General features: G+C 37.2%; 1 long non-coding RNA gene and 1 pseudogene across 2 annotated transcripts; both read left to right on the plus strand.

The window, feature by feature from the left end:
• The first annotated feature begins 3,613 nt into the window (after positions 1-3,613).
• On the plus strand, positions 3,614-5,368 carry LOC147759573 (uncharacterized). Its single transcript, XR_015331319.1, has 3 exons — positions 3,614-3,646; positions 3,874-4,048; positions 4,825-5,368. It is a non-coding gene; the product is annotated as an uncharacterized LOC147759573 (long non-coding RNA).
• A 2,103-nt stretch (positions 5,369-7,471) lies between these two features.
• LOC106172916 (uncharacterized) lies at positions 7,472-10,038 on the plus strand (annotated as a pseudogene). The gene is made up of 3 exons (XR_015331386.1): positions 7,472-8,227; positions 8,594-8,770; positions 9,232-10,038. The product of XR_015331386.1 is annotated as an uncharacterized LOC106172916 (transcript).
• The last annotated feature ends 7,987 nt before the right edge of the window (positions 10,039-18,025 follow it).

The following is an 18,025-nucleotide window of genomic DNA, read 5'->3' on the forward strand; positions in this document are numbered from 1 at the left end:
ATTTTTCGAACTTGACCTGTTTTAGTATGATTGATTACTCCTGTGAGTTTCATGACGACAGGCCTAACGGTTTTCCTTAAAATGTGTTTACAGTGTTGCATATATGCTGAAAAGTGAAAAAACAGCATAACTTCTACAACAATGGCCCGATCATGCTGATTTTCGAACTTGACCTGCGTTTTATGAATATTCATCAGCTCTGTAAATATAAAGCCAAAAAGTAAAACTGCCCTCCACTTATCGTGTTTACAAGGAAAGTGCACGGCGACGGCATCGGCATCAGCATCAGCATCGGCGACGGTGACGACAGACGCAGGTGATGGCAATATGTACAGACACATCTGTGTCTGTACATAAAAAGTAAAACTGCCTTCTACTTATCGTGTTTACAATGAAAGTGCACGGCGCCAGCGACGGCGATGACGGGGACAACAGACGCAGGTGATGGCAATATGTACAGACACATCTATATATATTTACTGTACTGTTTGAGAACAGTAAGTGACATGGTTTTTCTTAAATGGTCATCATGGGAGCAGTGCCCAAAATAGGTTTTTTCAAATTTTGATGCAATATTACATAATGTTTAACAGCATGATGACCATCAATTTTTAATAATAAAATATTAGTATCATGGATATTCAGAAAATGTGACTAGCAAAGGTCTTCAGGCCCATGGAATTTCAAAGTCACAACTTGAAATGCCAAAATGTAAACAAGACAGCACTGTTCTGAAATGTTTTTTTTTTCAGTTTTTAACAATTTTTAACATATAACAAAATTAACAGTTTACTGCCATTTTTATATGATCAACTAAGAAAATTGATGAGATGGGAAAAATATCAACAGAGCAGTGTTAAATGTCCAATTTCTTCCATTATGAGATTCTGAACATAGTGGATGATTGAATCTGACAAACTGCAATGATATGTGTTTATTTCCATTTTTGACACTTAATTACACAATACACGATAACAAGTTTACCATCATTTTTACAAAATCAACTAACAATGTTGTAAAGATGCAGGAAATGTCAAACAAAAACTTTTACGTATCTTATTAGTTTAATAATGAGACTGTTAACATGCCTAAGAATTGAATCTGAGGAAATGTGAAAAATATGCTGAAAAGTGAAAAAACAGCATAACTTCTACAATAATGGCCCGATCATGCTGATTTTCGAACTTGACCTGCATTTTATGAATATTCATCAGCTCTGTAAATATAAAGCCAAAAAGTAAAACTGCCCTCCACTTATCGTGTTTACAAGGAAAGTGCACGGCGCCGGCATCGCCATCGCCATCGGCGACGGCGACGACAGACGCAGGTGATGGCAATATGTACAGACACATCTGTGTCTGTACATAAAAAGATGAAATGGAAAGTGCAAGAAAGTAAGTACTCAGATTCAAAACTATCTTAGTACTTAATTTACCATGTCTTTATTTTAATTACCTCTTTAATGTTACTTGTCTTTTAAATTTATGATAAGGTTATTTAGGTGTAAAGCTGAGGGACTGTGGAAGTATTCTATTCACACATACTTGAATGAAGTCAAAAATTGAAGATGTGCTGGCATGCATTAGGTGTGTGTGAAAGTTATCTTCCAGAGTTTCTCAGTGGAAAGTCAAAGAAATAAACATGAAACAATGTTATTTTGACTAGTAATCTGTAATAAAAATCTAAGTGAAATTCAATAAAGAACTATTCTGATTTTGGAACTTGACGGCATTTCTGTTGTTTCTGGATTATCGATATCGCCCGCTGATAAATTCACATTTTCTTTTGGAAGAAATATATTTATATATATTGCAGAACGGGGACAGTGAAGAGTACAACCAGAGAAAGCAGCTGCTCACTGACCTGGTAGCTCTCATCAATGAGGCACAGGAAAAACCTAGCACCAGCAAGGTGGACAAAGAGAGGAAAGAAAAGGAGGGGATTGCTATAAGACATGCAGCCCTTAAAGGAAAGGAGGTTAAAGGTAATTCTTATGTAATTTGTATAATAACCAGTTTTGTATTTGACAAAGCCAATCACAGTATGTATGGCACTAAGTGTCTGGATTGACATCTCTCTTTATGTAAGATACCTCATTGCATAAGATAAATAAAAAACAGTAAATTTACTTATTATCATTTGTTTAAATACATGTTCTCCCTTTAACAGAAGAACAGTCAAAGGGAACTCCCCCCCCCCCAAAAAAAAAAAAAAAAAAAAAAAAAAAAAGCAGATTATCTGCCAGTTGTAAGGGAGGAAAGGAAAGTACAAAGAAATTGAGGGAGGAGGAGCTTCAGTGTAGCACTCAAGAGGAAAGAATTAGAGCTAGCAAAAGCCAAGTTTGATCTTGACAAAAAAGAGAGAGACAAGAATGGAGGCAGAGTTGGCAAGAGACAAAATGATGCTGGACCTAGTGAAGGCAGTTATGGAAAAGAAATAAATCTTAAATTATTTTGGTGGTGGTGGTGGTGGTGGGGGGGGGGGGGGGGAGGGAGGGGGGCAGAGGAAGGGTTATTTTTTTTGTGCCAAAGTTTATTTTTCTTCAAAATGCTGAAAGTTCTTTGACAACGGATCCTTTTGTTTGTAACATACACCAACGTGGTGCCTTCATAAAGAGTTCATTGTGTGTTCTGGTACTTCATAGATGTAAGGCAGAGTGATTTGACCTTTTTTCTCTGATGTATCCTTTTTTTGTCACTTTTTTCTCGTTCCTTGTACTCTTGGATATAACCTGATATTTTCCTCTATTTAATGACCAACTGGGATAACCACATTGTCTTAATCCACACTGTTCTCATCAAAAAACTTTCATCTTTTTGTAGAAACAAAATCCAGTGAAGCTATTTGTACATTTTTCTTGTTTTGTACCAAAATTTATCAATTTTCTTTTTGATGTTTTGCATATGAAGATTTTCATAGCTTTCAGTAATTGTATTGTTGGAAGCTGCTACGCAAAATAAATGAATACTCTTATTTTTGTTTTGTGCCAAGAGCTCTCTTCAGGGGTAGATGCATTTGCCCAGATGGACTGGGTATTTGAAAAACAACTTCATAAATGCTCCATTTCGCTTGATACCAAAGGTGCTGGACATACTTCGATCATCATTACAAGGCTGAAGCAACAATAATAGTTCCAAAGTGGGTAGCTCAGCCATGGTATCAACGTTTCATCAAGAAGTGTGTTGCTCCATCAATTCGCATATTAAACAGTCCAAAAACTTTTATAAGCTGGCAAGCAGTACCAGAACTATTGAACAATGTAAAGTGGAAGATATATGCCTGGAGGATCTCAGGGCGAAACACTTAATGTCCACTGGGTGGTCTGAGTGAGCGGCTAAGCAGTGTGTATTTAGTTTAGCTCAGTCAACATTGTCGTCTTATAATTTACATATATCTTTAGGAATTTTTGCATTTGGGAAAAACATGTCTTTCCTCCAGAGATAAGTGACTCTGCTATAATATTTGCTGATTTTTTATGCTATATTGTGGATAGGTCAGAACAACCAAAGGTAAAGAAAATCCATTTGAAAATGTTGACCTTAGGAGGTTGGTTTCAGCATTGGTTAAATATGGTACATTGTACCAAGGTACCGGCCAAGAGAACCAAGATATTAATTAATTTACGATGCACTGATAGCAAAGCCAGGTGAGTGCAAAGATTAATCAGAACGTTTGATTCAAGATCGGATTTTACAACACTCAGAGAATTCTCATCATGCCTGCAAGTAGAAAGAGAACCGCTTTGAGAAACTACAATGAAAGTAAAATGTAATTCTAATACAGTGTGGTACGTGTTGGGTAGACCATCCCTCCGTCTCTCTCTCTTTCTCTCTGTAATGGTAGAGTCAGTGTTCTAACTTTATTCTTTTTAAGTTATAGAGACGTGGATTACTATTGTTTTTGACGAGGATGGAGTTGTATGAGTGGAAGACGTTTCGAAGTGTGAGAGAGAGGAAGAGTTAGAAGGGGGAAGTCTCTGCTGTTGGAGAGACACTCGTGGCTCCTTGGGATGGTTGCATGTATTCGGCAAATATGCTTTACATTAGTGGTAAGTGTATTCTCAATCTGTATAGTTTGCTTAGGTGAAATAAATTTGAAGGGAGAAGGGTTCATACAGCATTTTAAGGTACATATTAACCAAGCATCACTGTAGCATGGATTTCCAGTAACACAAATAAACTACTTCTAAAAGTTTCTTAATGACTCAAATAAATTTGACATGCCAAGGGGTAAACTGAATAAGTCACCAGATTGGTCATAAAAGAGCTTTAGACTGCTCCTTTCTTTAAATTTTTGGTCAGAAATTTAGCCTATTTTCAGGACCTATTGTACTCTTTTGGCTCATTGATATACAGCATAGAGTGCTAGCAGAAAAATCTGTTCAAAAATCTTTTTTTTTTTTTTTTGGGGGGGGGGGGGAAATTAAACTTTGGCTTTTGGTAATCCTCTTAGTTATACTACTTGAAACTATATGCTGGCATTTTGTTGGCTTATGTGGCCAAAATTTACTTCATATGCACCTTTAAACTTAGCCAATTGAAATTACTTTTAATCTTGAAAAAAAAAAAAAATTCACACTGCAAAGAGTGCCTTAAAAAGGTAGGAAAAGTATTTTTAACTATGATTAAAATATACCATGCCTCTAGAACCGCTAAATTAATTTTGTTTTAGTTTACAACATATGTGTGTGTGTGTGTGTGTGTGTGTGTGTGTGTGTGTGTGTGTACTTATTAAAGAAATCTACTAGAAGCTTACTTGACGAACTACCTGTGAACGCAACAAATTTTACAAGAAATGTCACATTTTATTTTTCTTGTTTTTCAGATGTGATGTGGTGCTTGTATCACAGTGGACATTTGGTCTGACTTCTGTAGTAGGTTCCAAAACAGCGGTGATATGTTTTTCAGTGATCAACTACAAACTGCCTGATCTCTATGTTTATTTCTCTGGCTGACAGATTTGGAGTCTCCTAGGACAGCAGGTACAATCCAGCTATTGGTTCAACTGACCAAACTCACTCTGATCTCTTATACTAAGTTCCACTCCTTATATACTCCTACACACAAAATACATTACAGGGAATAATGAACAAGTTAGATATATTGAAGCCAATTAACAGAAAAAAGACATATTACTAGAGACCCAATGAATAAACTCAGACTGCTTTAAACTTAAACTTGGAGATGTAAATAAAGTTGTTGAATCCTTTTAAAAAATAAAGCATCCTTTACAGCTAGGTTACTGTTCTTTCCAATGAATAAACTGCATTAGCAGATCCACTTCATATCATTATATCGTAGACATCTGAACAATCTTTACCAAATGTTGATTTGATTTGATTTAGATGTGCAAGTTTCTAAAATAAAATATTAAAAAATATTTATGGTGTTTCTTACTGTTAATCTGTATGTGCCGTTTGTTTCATTCATTTGATAATTTTCTGTATGTGTTCTGCCAGCTCTACTATATGGCTAAAATACAGTAATAAAATTTTGCTACTCTATGATTTCAAATATGGCATACATGATTGAGATTTAATTTAGAAAAATAACTGGCACAAATAAATGCATAATCGCTGGGTTAAATATTTCTTGTCAGTCTACAGCAATATTGCAATAGTGGTACTGGTACTGGTATTTGCTTTTTTGAGAGTTTCTGGAAATTTGCAAGAACAGTTCCGGAGAGTTTGCGGCAAATTTGCAGCAAATTTGCGAGAATAATTTTTTGAGAGTTTGAAGAACATTTGCAAGAACAGTTCTGGAGGGTTTGCAGCAAATTTGCAAGAACCTCTAGTGAATTTGCAGCAAATTCGCAAGAACAGTAGTGGAGAGTTTGCAGCAAATTCGCATGAACGGTTCTTGAGAGTTTGCAGCAAATTTGCAAGAAACCTGTGATAGATTCCTTTTTGTCATGCTGATTAAGTTTTTGGGGAGTTTGCAGCATATTTGCAAGACTTCTCTCTTGCAAATGTGCTGCAAATTTGCACAACTGTTTGCAAGAAGTCTTAAATTTTGCTAAGGGCAGTCATGCAAATAGGCAGATGGAAAACAAAAGAAGTGTTTTATGGTAGATATGTTTATTCTAATGTGCTGACAGCATATGTCAATAATGTTTATAGTTTTACAGGCTTATCCAATCAGGACAAATAGATGTAAGGCTTACTTTCACATAGATTTGACAATCTGCAGTAGACCAGCTAAAGTTAAAATGTCACAACTTTTACCATTTGTAGTTAGTTTAGCATTGGTTTAAATTTGTTAAGGTTTATCAAGTTTATCCTTTGAAACTTCTCTCTAATAAGGTATTTTATTTTCTAATAAATAATTAAACTTACATGATGTGTGACTAAGGTTTTTTCAAAATTGAAGTAACACGGAATGTACTGTAGTAAGTTTATTTTATAGTCGCCAAGTGGTGACTAAGTCTATCAGCTTTTTCTCTTGCACATGTACAATTTGATTGTAATAAGTAATTTGATATATTTTATGCTGTTATAAGTAATTATATTTTAGGTTTCATGGAATGTGCATTGTGAAGCAAGGCATTTTATTTTCTAATAAATAATTAAACTTGAATGATGTGTGACTTAGGTTTTTTCAAAACTTTTGTGTTTCCATGGACTGTTTCAGGGAGACCCATTTCATGTGCTTTAATTTGCTCAGTACCCAGGAGGAAAAAGAACACAGGGGCATATTTGGATCAGGCAGAAGAAAATTTGGGCGAGTTCAATGGCGTTCCTCTTCATATATCAGCCAATTCTCTGTCCACGAAGATGATGCCATATCCTGTTGTAGTAAACATTCAATATCAATGGCCAACAGTTGCAGATCCCCTAGAGCTGCAGCAAAAAAGAGGGTTTTAGTAGAAGAAGCAAGGCCGTGAAAGAAAAGCAGAAAATTAAAGAGGAAGAATTTTGGCTTAAACAACGAAAGGAAACACTTCGTATCCAAACTGCTATCAACAAAGCAGAAGCAGAGCTTAAGACACAGGCACCAATGAAGGACATAGATGTAGATGCCTGGGTTGATTATCTCTCCGGCCATGGTGTCAGCGACGGTTTACCTTACCCCCCCTCCTGTTTTTGAACTCCTCCAAAGAGGAGCAGTTTGCCACCAGCTGCACATATATAAGCTGGGAAATATTTACTGCCCAGCCTACTCTTCCACAGTAGCATCCACAGCTGAGGGACTCGGTCCAGCAGTCTACCAGATACAGGCCTGTGACAAATGCCAGAAACAGACTTAGATCAAGACGCAGAGCCCAGAATTTAAGCCCATCACTGTGAAAGAAGTGAAGGAATTCATTGGAATGGATTTGATAGGTATATAGTCTAAGCTCTGTTCAAATTATCTGTTAAGTGGTTCTGAATATGTACACTAAAAAGAAAATTAAAACATAAAAATTTCAGCCTCCAAATGCTGCTCCTTTAATATATGTCAATAATTAATGGAAATGAGTTGGAAGGTGGTCTGGATACCCTAGGTTCTAGATTCCGGTATTGCCAACTCGATCTTGATTTCATATATAACCCATAGTAGCAATACCAGGCTCTAGCGAACAGTGGCAACTCGGGGGCGTTCTTCTTCAAAATTCTGCCTGGGGCGCTTCCATATTTGGAAGTCACATGAGTCTTACGTCACAGCTCTGTCCCGCCTTGAACTGCCTTTGACATTGCGATCTCGCGGCATCTCGTGCTATACGAGACAAAGAACAAAGAAAATATGGCTGACGCGGAGTTCGATGCTAGTGTACGTTTGGCTCTCAGTTTGCTGAAAAATGCGCCCATCGGAGAATTAAAAGATGAACAAAAAGAGGCTCTTGTTCATCTCTTGAATGGTGAGGATGTTTTCGGGGTGCTACCAACAGGGTATGGAAAAAGCTTGATATATGAGATCGTCCCAAAATTATTTCCAATATGTAGACAAAAGAAGGTAGGAACATCGGATATTGAAATGGCTGCATCAGTGATAGTCGTATCGCCATTGATATCGTTGATGAAAGATCAGGTAGAAGAGTTGATCCAGCTGGGGCTTGACTCAGTATACCTCAGTAGTGAGCACGAGCTAACAGAACCCGAGTTGCAGAAACTAAAGCTTGGAAAGTACGATGTTGTATTGGCAAGTCCAGAATCGTGGCTGGGGAAGTACAGGTACCTCTTCAACATCAAGGAATTTCGGAACAACATTTGTTTGCTGGTTGCAGATGAAGCTCATGTTATACCACAGTGGTAAGCCATATATGCTATGTTATTTATAGAGCTATGTATGGCAGAAAAAGGAAGACCTTTTATTTAGAAAAATTCATTATTTCCACGAAAATTAATTAAGTTTGATAAAAAAATAAAAAAAAGGACAGTTTCATTTTAAAATTACTGTATTTGACATTATTGTGGCTCTGGTAAGTAATTTAAAAAAAAGAGCCAGCAAAACAAGATCACAAGTTACTAAAATAAAATATAATCAATAAAGTGATAAAAGACTCTTTAATTATAAAAAACATGCTCCTTCATTGCATTTAAGGGATGCTTACATCTTTATTTTAGTTTTGTTATCTTGGTTCAGTGATACTAAACTTAATTTTTTGTACATTTCAGGGGGTTGAACCAGAAGCACAAGAAAGCTTTTAGGGGAGCTTTTTCACAGCTCAGAGAATTGAGGGCTCTAGTAAGAAAGGACATTCCCTTCTTGGCTCTGACAGCCACAGCTAACAAGAAGACGAGAAAGAAGATTACACAGACACTGCTATTAAGGAAGCCACACTATATTATCAGGTAAATTCACTTTTTGAAGTGCAGACAATTAATTAATGTTTAAGTGTAAGTGTAAGATTTGTTTTATAAACAGCTTAGTGATTTAAAGGACCACTCAATTGTATGGACCTTTATACAGCACAAAATGATTATAATTATAATGATAATAAAGGATTTATAATAATAATAAATACTCATAAATACATTTGCATACTACATTCAGTGCACAATAGGGTGTATTTTGCTATTTTCATTTGCATCACAAAACATATTTATAGGTTATGTTGAATTTTTTCTATATAAAAGCAAAGGACTGAGACGTATGGCTGGATTTTGGCACCAAATTAAATTTCCACAAACACAAAAGCAATTTACCATACTCCCCACACATTTCAAGATTTTTAATTCCTACAAGAATATTTAAGCAATTTTTTTTATTTCTTATTATTATTGCACACATTTTGTATATATCTTTATTTCAGGTCTCCAAAAAGAGAGAACATATTTATAGGTGTTAAGAAAGCACAAGGGGTGCAAGACTTAGACTGGCTTGTGGAGCAGTTGGGAGAAGAGAGACTTAACATGAAGAGGACATTGTTGATTGCCGTGCAGTTAAGGATGCAGTAAGTGTATATGAACATTTTTTGAACCTGCTGGGAGAGAGATCATATGTAGTTGACACTTCAAAACTATCCAGTAATCGCCTGTTTGCCCTGTACCATCATAATACAGATGACAAAAGAAAAGAAAATGTGTTAAAGGACGTGACAACGGATAGTGGTCACTTCAGAGTTGTTATCTGTACAAATGCACTAGGCATGGGAATAAATGTTCCCAACATTTCAACAGTGATTCACTATGGTGTGCCATCGACTCCTATATACAGGAAATTGGACGCGCAGGTAGAGATGGGAAAGAGGCACAAGCACTACTGTACTACTGTGCACGTCATTTGTTAGGTACAGAGAGAGATGAAGGATTTTGTAAGAGGCAAAGAACAATGTAGAAAAAAACAACTGTTCAAAGAATTTGGAGAGGTAAATGAAGGTGACCATAGATGCTGTGACATTTGTTTAGAGAAAGGGAAGAGTAGCAGCATGGAACCAGAGGCAGCAAGTCATGCGCCTCATGTGCCCGATCCTCACACAGCAGTGAGAGAGCCATCAAATGGAGACTTAAAAGTGATGGTAGATTGTCTGAGGGAATCTCAAGACAAGTGTAGGCATTTAAATGTTTTAGGCATAAACTTCTTTCCGGATTTACTTGAAATTATTGCAAGTACCAGATAAATTGATAGTTATGATTATGTAATCACAAACTTGAGTGTTATACACCCTCTTGTAGCTATAGAAATTGTCTGTTTTAAATGAAGTGTTCGGGGAGGAATTACCGGTGCCCACAATTGATAATGATATTTTAAAAGATATAGATGACTTAGTATTGCAGTCAGTTTTCAATCAGGAAGAGGAGGAAGAGGAGAACTCCTTTGCAGACCTCCTAGACGAGTATGCAGTCGCATTGATTTTATGTAGACATACATGTATTCTAGCTAGATTGGACATGCATGTAAGATGAGAGAAAATGGCTTAATTTTCTCTCTTAAATAGTTGACACCCGTACACGTTAAGTGGGTTTTGAAGAAGTATGGGCAGAAATCATAAAACCATGGCTCAGATATTTCTTGTGACATGTAAATATTGTGTACAATAATTGTCTACATTTAGCTTAGTTTTAGTATAATTTGAACTCAATTTTTTGTATTGTATATTTAAAAATGTTGTTTACATGATATTTTTGATATGATAATTGATCACTCTCATATTTCCACTGTCCGTATTGGACTTTGGTCAGAACCAACTTTAAATTGCACTGTATAATCAATAACTGTGCATATATATGTTGCTAATAGCTTACTTAGGCTTATTGTATGTATTAGCATGTATAGCACTTCTTGACTTTCAGTTCACTAACAAGGGCTGACCAAAAAATCTGGGCCATGAAAAATTGGAACTACTAGAAGAGCTTTTTTTTCTTTTGCTTTTTCCAAATTTCTCTAATAAAGGATGTTCAGGTGCCTTCCCCTTCCTAAGAAAGAGGGAGTAAGGTTTTCGATTCTATTTGTCATCCATATTTAATAAATAGATTGATTGATTCTGAATCATTAGCTTTATTTAATTAAATTCTGCTCTTATTGTCCAGAACCTAACAAGCATTTGATACTGAATGTCAGCCCTTATTTCGTTCATTTTAGAAAAACAAAAACCTTAACTCTTTTTGCTTACAATAAAGCTCCAGTAGAGCACCCCTTTTGGATATTTGATCGATTTTTTTTTTTTTTTTTTTTTTTTTTAATTTTTTTTGACTTGCAAGTTAAGCTCCTTAGGAGCAGTTTTGGATGTTTATCTTTTATTGTTTGGCTTCATTTAATTTTCAAAGGAACACACCAATTTCTTAAATACTTTTAAAGTTTTTTGTCATAATACTGTTTGACATAAAATAAAGGTGGTCTTGATCAGATTTCAAACCCTGTTTCTTGTGTTTGTATCAGGTGTTGTGTGGATGGACGATGCAGATTAAGTACATTTTAGAGAGAAGTTGCTCATTTGTTGTTTGCATGTCAAACGTGTTTTTATTTAACATATTCTTTCGGTCAAAGAATGTTAAATGTCAAATTAGTTATTAAATAAATAAGCATGCTTTTCAGCCTTATAATAAAACTCAACAAATGGATTTTTCATAAACTGCACTACTTTGACTTACTTTCTGCTGAGTATTTTTCAATTTGGAAATCAGCCTGTTACATCTTGAACACTGAGACTACTAGATATTGCATTTGTTGCACAGCTAAGGGGTTGCTTTTTGTTTGTTGGCAGTGAACAAACCTGCAAGTTTTAGTATGGTTGAGGAATAGACATACTACAGATTTTTTCACCATGGTTTGACTTTTTATATTTAAAGTGGGGTGCCCCAAAACGCTTGCTATCGGATCAGGGATGAGAGTTTGTTGCAGCCATCAATATGGAGATATGCAAGGCCTTAAACATAAGTCATTCAGTGACCAGTGCTTACCACCCACAAGCGAATGGATTGGATGAGAGGACCAACCAAACTCTCAAAGCACGACTCAGCAAACTGGTAAATGACCACCAGGATAACTGGGACCAGTTTTTAGGAGATGTGGCATATACCATAAGAACACAGAAGCAAGCCATGACTAAATTCACTCCTTTTTTTTAATGTTTGGGTGAAGTCCAAGGTCCCCGAAAGAGGTTAGTTACATATTAAGTTGTAATGCTACCCAGATCAAGTGTTTATTATTATTATTATTATTATTGGTAAGATTGGTAAGTGAGGAAAACCCCAGTCTAAGTATCATGACATGAAACACTTGAAATGAGTTTTAAATTAGTATATTCTAAATCAGTTGCATGAAAAAACATTTCCATTAAGAACCAAAAGCCAATTTGAGTGCCATTTATTACTTTTTATTATTGGAGTATTCTTTGTCAGTAATAATTGTATTTCTGAATTACTTCCAAAAAATAACTTTATTTAGTTTAACATGGTTAGTTTAAGTTACTCCAACAATTAGAGACCCAAGATTTGCTATTTTATCACCTCTAAAGCATTTAACATGCCAAATGAGGTATGAGATGTATTTTTAACATGCATATTTGATTTACTAGATGGATGCAACAGACAGAGTTGATGAGCAGGTTGTCGGTGAAGAACATACGAAGAAATGGTCCAACAAAAGGCAGCTTTAATGGAGGTCACCAAGAAAGCAGTAAGTATAACAGCCTGTAAAGTATGTGCCTCCTTGATCTGAAACATTACGCAACATTTTCGGTAATCCAGAAAACCACACTAGTATTTCATTCAAATGTGCGTTGACCAAATCATTAAGAGAGACCATTTCCTTTTTGGCAAAATTAAAATTTTAATGATTTCCATTTATTCAGCCCTTTAGACAAGTACGTGCTTTAGGCACTAATTAGAAAATCATTTGGCTGATAAATGAATGTTGACCACCAATCAACCATAACGCTAATGAGAGGATGGCACAGAAATACCCCTTTAAGTGACCTAACCCGGTGTTCCCCTCCCAATGTCTGTGACTCGGATGAGTCCGGCCTGGGGTTCCAACCTCGGTCCATTTGTCCCATTAATAGCCTTTGCATGACAATGATAAGTTCTCTTAACTACTAAGTACTAGTATATATAAAGCAGGGATTTTCCCTTAGCTAGTAGTCTTCTCTTCATTCATACATTCTTCTATTCATGCTATCTCATAGTATTGAAGCTCTCTGAATAAGCAGCACTATTGTAGTATCGTTAGGTGCTGGATTTCATCACCAAGACAAGACTGATGTAGTAATAAAAGTGTAACTACTCAAGTGATCATCTTGTTACTATTAAAAGACCGGGCCAAATCAACACCGTGCTGCAGGACTTGTTAATCTTGCGTTCTGTTGCGTATTGTAAGGTGTATATGATATGCTATTTAAATTAGATTCAAGTGGAAGGCACACTTGGGCCACAGATGTTAAAACGCTGTTATACAGATATGGATTTGGATATGTCTGGGAGGCTAAGGGTGTGGGAAATTCTGTTTTATTTATTTAAGTTTTCAGAGAGAGATTAGTAGATAATGCTGGCCAAATATGGCACAGTGACATATGTAGGAGCAGCAAACTGGATACTCATTCATTATTTAAGACTACGTTAACACTGGAGTGCTACTTATTAGGCGTCAAAAATGTTAAACACAGAACCTCACTAGCAAGATTCAGATGCGCAAATCACCTGTTAAATATTGAGAGTGGTAGATGGAGAGGCATAGAAAGATGCAATAGACTCTGTTTAATCTGTAAAAAACACAATATTTATGATGTTGAAGACGAATACCATTTTTAATGACATGTGTAGCATATACAGAATTAAGAGAAAAATATTTGCAAGTGAATAACCCTACTAAAGAAAGTTTTTTAAGATTAATGACCACAAAAAACACAAATTTAATCTCTAGTCTAGCTGCTTATATATAATTTGCTTTTAAATTAAGAAAAGAAATTTTGGTTCACTGACAAAACTGAATAATCCTTAATACTTGTCAAGGACTTCACTATTATTATTATTGTTTTTATTATTATTATTACTATTATGTACTATGGGCCGGAGGCCTTGAAAAACTGAATAAAAATTATATATTATAAGGCTTGTAAGGTTAAACTTTACAATTGGCAAGCTGAGCCAGGACTTTTCCAAGAAGAAAATTCCCCAACGAGATGATTCACTTCGAGTAAAAGAAAATGAGCCAGGAACAGTTCCAGTCCCTGATTGACCACGTGCGGGTATTGAATGATCAACAGAGGGATCAAGACAACAGGAATCAGCAGCGAGGGGCAGAAGAGGCTGAGAGAAATGATCTTAATGACTTAGCGTCCCTTTGCAACCCCTGTGATGGTTCGGTCTCCTCGGAGACCCGGGAGTGGTTGGATCAACTAGAACAGCTCATTGGACAAGGTGAGGCTAGAATTACCAATTGCGCAACACGACTGGCGCTTAAAACCAGTCGTGGTCCGTTAGCGGTCGAAATAGACTACTGTTTACGGTTACAAAATGATTACTATGGGACGGACTGGCTGACGCTAAGAAACTACATTTGAAGATCGTTTTTGTCTCCTGATGAGGCGGCATGTTTGCGCACGGAAATTGAACAAATAAAACGAGTTCGTATGAAAACTGCGCATCGTACAGCCGTCGTTTCCGAGACTTGGCCCGGAAGGCTTACCCCATGCCCCCTTCAGAGGATGCTGAGAGACAGCTGGTGATAGCATACGCCAGAGGCTTAGCGGACAGGCATAAGACGAGGAAGCTCGTAGCCGACGCCAGACCATGAACCCTTAACGAGGCACTAGTTTTTGTGGACAACGCTGAAGTAATGATGGTGTCATGACAGAAATGATGGTGTCATTGATTATGGACGTAGAGTACTCCATTGGTGTGGACGTCAGTGGCCCTTAACCCTACCGAGGCCGACGACCCAGTAACTCTTTTGCTGCTGTAGCCCCGAATGCTCCCTTTATTGGTGTAGACTGCAGTAATGATGTATTGGATGATGGACCATAATATATTTTGGGATGACGTAAGATCTCAACTGAGAAGACCACCACTATCGCGTCCCATTTGTCACCCAAAGATCAAAAGGAACTAGATCAAACGAGAACAGGATCTAGATCCTTCCAACTAACCTCACAAAGGAATGCATAGAAGAATTACTACCTTCCATTACAAAGCTTTTCAACACATCTCTTCAAAGCGGCATAGTCCCTGGGTGTTTCAAGAAAGCTTTAATCAGACCACTCATAAAAAAGGCCACAGGCAATCCAGACCCTAATGACCTGCAGAACTACCGTCCCATCTCAAACCTCTCATTTCTTTCAAAAGTAGTGGAGCGCCTAGTAGCGACACAGCTAACTGACTATCTGCATACTCATCCATTTTTTGCAAAGGTTCAATCGGCATATAGAACACATCACAGCACTGAAACAGCGCTGCTCAAGGTGCACAATGATATTCTTCTGGCACTTAATGATCAGAAACAAGTGGTCTTATTATTACTTGATTTGTCTGCAGCCTTTGACACAATAAACCACGAAATTTTGTTCAACAGACTAAAAAATCGTTTCGGTATAGATGGTATTGCATTGGCATGGTTCAAATCGTACCTGACTGAGCGTGAACAATCACTCTCAATAGGCACTCACAAATCACCGTCAACACCACTAACTTGTGGTGTACCACAAGGCTCTGTACTTGGCCCCATCCTGTTCACTCTCTACACGTCACCAATTGAGGACATTGTCTCTGAGTACGGTTTTAACCTTATGCTCTATGCAGATGACTCACAAATTTATATTGTTTGCGACAGGCCATCAGATGTAATACCATCTATCCAGAAATGTATTATTCAGTTGAGCCAATGGCTTAATGCCAATTCACTTGTTTTCAATGATGGCAAAACAGAAGTAGTTCACTTTACTTCTCGTTTTTTCTAAGGATGCGGAAAAACTAGAACTATTAGAAATTGGAAACAGTACAGTCACGGTAAAAGATGAGGTTAAAAACCTTGGAGTAATTTTTGATAATAGGTGCGATATGGCTGCCGACATCAGTAAAAAATGCAAAGCCGCTTTCTATGGTCTTAAAAACATTTCCAAACTATCCCACATCCTTGATAAAAGTCAAATGGAGAGGCTTGTCCATGCCTTTATAACTTCACATCTTGACTACGGAAACAGTCTACTGTATGGTCTTCCTACCTATCAAATGGAAAAATTGCAATCGGTCCAAAATGCTGCAGCACGACTACTGACCAAAATCCCTCTCAGATCAAACATTTCCCCCATTTTATGCGAACTACATTGGCTTCCTGTATGACACAGAATTGTTTTTAAATTACTGTTGTTTGTTTTTAAATTCACCAGAGGTGAATGCCCCTCATATTTTAACTCGATGCTACATCCAAGTACACCCAGTCTCACCAGGTCTACCAGATCCACCTCCACTCCTTGTTTTATCAGAAATGATAATAAAAAAACAACCAAAACCTACGGCCACAGGGCATTTTCAATTTCAGCACCAATTTTATGGAATCAATTACCCTCACACATTCGGACTATTGACAGTGTTGAGGTTTTTAACCCTGGTAGTGCTGACCCCAGAATAGCTACGCGCTGTGAGCTGGGCCCGGAATATTCCGGGTCTGTCTATACGTCAAAACCTTCTGATTTCAAAGTGTATTTATAACCATCCAAGGAAATAAATCGTAGCAAATAAGCTCGTATGAGGTCATAGACAACCAATCAAAAATAAAGTAACATTACGTTCATCCATTTTCTGCGTTTTGATTGGTGTAAATGTGTCTTTGTTCTGAAGAATCATAAGTCCATTTAAACATGGCGGAATTCCTACCTGAACATCAAGATTTCTTCAACAAATTGATAAATGATGACAAGAGTGATGACGAATTTGAAGGTTTTCTACCTTCTGATATTGCTAATGATGGTAGCAACCGGGAAAGTGATATTCTGATGAATCAGAGCATGCTGAAACTGGTGATATTTGGCAAGATGGAGATCAACCTCGTGTGACAATGCCGTTTACTGGACGACCTGGTTTGCGGCTTGATTTACCAGAGGGCCAGTCATCTCCTTTGGATTTTTTTCATCTTTTTGTGGATGACAATGACTATGAGATCATGGCAGAGGAGACAAATCGTTATGCTGACGATTTTTTACAGCAGAATGAAGCTACATGTACATTGAAGCCAACTTCGAGATTCCGAAACTGGGTCAAAACAACAATGGCCGAAATGAAAATTTTCATCGCGATGACTATCGCTAGGGGGATCGTCGTACAGCTGGATCTTTCTGAATATTGGACGACTTCTACGGTAAATTCTATGCCTTTTTTCCCTTCCTGCATGTCCAGAGATCGTTTTTGGCTGCTAATGAGCTTTTATCATCTAGCAAACAATGCCCTTCTCGTTCCACGTGGGAATCTAGGTCACGACCCATTATTTAAACTTGGCTCACTTTACAAGAACATTATTGCTAGATTTGGTTCAGTGTACATGCCAAATAGACACTTATCGTTAGATGAGGGTATGGTCCCATGGAGGGGGCATCTTGCGTTCCGTGTTTACAACCCTGACAAACCAAAGAAGTATGGAATAAAGGCATACATGATCTGTGACGGTGAGACTGGGTACTGCACCAAGTTTAAACTCTACACAGGTAAATCAAACACACCAGTCAGTCAACATAGAGCAACTTATGATTTAGTGATGGACATGATGAGGGGATATTTTGGACAGGGTTACATTCTATACATGGACAATTATTACAGCTCCCCAAAATTGTATAAAGATCTATTTTCACTGGGGTGTGGTGCTACAGGAACTTTGAGAGCAAACAGGAAAGGGGTACCTCAAAAAATTTTGAATACTAAAGTCAGCAAAGGGGAACAATTCACAATGAACAATGGGACTCTTTTAATTACAGTACCAAATACCGGCCATGACAGAAAAGTTGTACATCTAATTTCCACAATAGAGCAGGCTGAAATGACACCCACTGGAAGGAACATCCCAGGCACAAACACACCCATTGTAGTGCCATCCATTGTACGAGAATACAATAGATTTATGGGGGGAGTGGACCGCTCTGACCAAATGGTTTCATATTCTACCTTCAATGCCAGGACTCTGAA

This window comes from Lingula anatina, chromosome 10 (assembly GCF_051362555.1).
Source record: "Lingula anatina isolate TDL-2025a chromosome 10, LinAna3.0, whole genome shotgun sequence".
Lineage (NCBI taxonomy): Eukaryota > Metazoa > Brachiopoda > Lingulata > Lingulida > Lingulidae > Lingula > Lingula anatina.